The sequence below is a fragment of the Myotis nattereri genome (genome assembly GCF_964212035.1).
Source record: "Myotis nattereri genome assembly, chromosome: 12".
NCBI lineage: Eukaryota > Metazoa > Chordata > Mammalia > Chiroptera > Vespertilionidae > Myotis > Myotis nattereri.
In genome coordinates, this window is record NC_138087.1 from 13,668,751 (window position 1) to 13,671,567 (window position 2,817).

Here is a 2,817-nt window from a genome sequence, read left to right on the forward strand (position 1 = left end):
CACATGGTCTTTAACCCATTGTATTTTTTTGCCTCTTTTTTCAAATATTAATTGACCATAAAGATGTGGGATTATTTCTGGGCTCTCTATTCTGTTCAATTGATCTGTATGTCTGTCTTTATGCTAGTACCATGCTGTTTTGGTTACTATGTCCTTTTAGAATAGTTTGATATCAGGTAGCATGATTCCTCTAATTTTTTATTCTTTCTCAAGATAGCTGTGGCTGTTTGGGGTCTTTGGTGGTTCCATATAAATATTTGGAATATTTGTTCTACTTCTGTGAAATATGCATTGGTATCTTAATAGGAATTGCATTGAATCTACAGATTGCTTTGGGTAGTATGGACAGTCTAATGATGTTAATTCTTCCTATTCATAAACATAGTATATGCTTCCACTTATTTCTATCTTTTAAAAATTGTTTTCTTTCAGTGTTTTATAAATTTTTGAATACAGGTATCTAAATACTTGATGAAGTTTATCCCTAAGTATTTTATTTATTTACTTATTTATTTTTTATGCAATTGTAAATGATATTATTTTTTAGTTCTCCTTCTGATAGTATTGAGGTATAAAAATGTGATTTCTGGATGTTTATTTTGTATGCTGTTACTTTAATGAAGTTATTTATCAGTTCTTGTAATTTTTTTGAGGGGGGTGATATCTTTAGGATTCTCTATCTGCAGGATCACCACATCTGCAAATAATGGCAGTGTTAATTCTTTTTTTCCAATTTGGATACATTTTATTTCTTCCTCTAGTCTGACTGTTGTGGCTTGGTCTTCTAGGACTATGTTGAATAAAAGTGGTGAAAGCAGACTCCCATGTCTTGATCCCGGTCTTAGGAGAAACACTTGTAGTTTTGCCCATTTTATATGATGTTGACTGTAGATTTGTGATACGTGATCTTTATTACATTGAGAAATGTTTTCTCTGTTCACACATTGCTGAGAGTTGTTTTTTTTTAATTTTGTTTTATTGCTTAAAGTAGTATAAAGAATATTACATATGTCTCATTTTTCCCCCCTTGACTTTCCCCAGACTCCCCTACCCCCCCCCCCATGTCTTGTGTCCATTGGTTAGTCTTATATGCATGCATATCAGTCCTTAGGTTGATCTCTTACCTCCTACCCAACCTGCCCCGGCCTTCCCACTGTAGTTTCACAGTCTGTTCGATGCTTCTCTGCCTCTGTATCTATTTTTGTTCATCAGTTTATAATAGTCTTTATTATCCATAAATGAGTGAGATCATGTGGTATGTTTCTTTCATTGACTGGCTTATTTCACTTAGCATAATGCTCTCCAGTTCCATCCAGGCTGTTGCAAATGGTAAGAATTCCTTCTTTTTTACAGCAGCATAGTATTCCATCATGTAGATGTACCACAGTTTTCTAATCCACTCATCTGCTGATGGGCACTTAGGCAGTTTCCAGATCTTCCCTATGGTAAGTTGTGCTACTATCAACATAGGGATGCATATATCCTTTCTGATTGGTGTTTATGGTTTCTTGGGATATATTCCTAGAAGTGAGATCACTGGGTCAAATGGGAGTCCCATTTTTAAATTTTGAGGAAACTCCATACTGTCTTCCATAGTGGTTGCACCGGTCTGCATTCCCTTTTCTCCAAATTCTCTCCAGCACTTGTTGTTTGTTGATTTCTGGATGATAGCCAGTCTGACAGGTGTGAGAAGATACCTCATTGTTGTTTTGATTTTCATCTCTCAGATGATTAGTGTCTTTGAGCATGTTTTATATGTCTCCTGGCTTTCTGAATGTCCCCTCTTTTGAAAAGTGTCTATTTAGATCCTTTGCCCATTTTTTGATTGTATAGTTTATCTTCCATTTGTTAAGTTGTAGGATTTCCCTATAAATGTTGGAGATTAAACCCTTATCGGTGATATCATTGGCAAATATGTTCTCCCATGCAGTGGGCTTGCTTGTTGTTTTGTTGATGGTGTCTTTTGCTGTGCAGAAGCTTTTTATTTTGATGTAGTCCCATTTGTTTATTTTCTCTTTAGTTTCCAATGCCCTACAACAGGGGTCCTCAAACTACGGCCCGCGGGCCACATGCAAATACAAATATTGTATTTGTTCCCATTTTGTTTTTTTACTTCAAAGTAAGATATGTGCAGTGTGCATGGGAATTTGTTCATAGTTTTCTTTTTAAACTATAGTCCGGCCCTCCAACAGTCTGAGGGACAGTAACTTTGTATATGTGTCCTTTGAAACCTTGATGCCAGTTACAAAATGTATTATTGTACATACATATATATGATACATATTTTATACTACATGTATTTATACATAAATTATGTATATATAATTTGTATCCAATATTTTATTTGTAGTTATTTATTTTGGGGATTTTTCTCCAGGTATGTAATCCTTAGCCATAGTACTTGAAAGAGGAGTCATTTTTATTTAGGTTTCATGACATATCAGATAGGTATTACTATTACAGACTATAAAAGTTTTAATCTAGCCCTGGCCGGGAGGCTTGGTTCATTGGAGAGTCATCCTGTGCACCAAAAGGTTGCAGGTTTGATTCCTGGTCAGGGCACATACCTAGGTTGCTGGTTCAATCCTGGTCGAGGCATATAGGAGGCAACTGATGATGTTTCTAACACAAAAATATTTCTCTCTCTCCTCATTACTTCTCTCTTCTCTCTCTCTCTCTCTCTCTCTCTCTCTCTCTCTCTCTCTCTCTCATCAATAAAAATATATCATTGGATGAGGATTAATAAAAAATTAATTATTGAGATTAAGTAAATTATAGACTATTTTGTAGCTGTTATAGATTTGAGATATGCAGTAT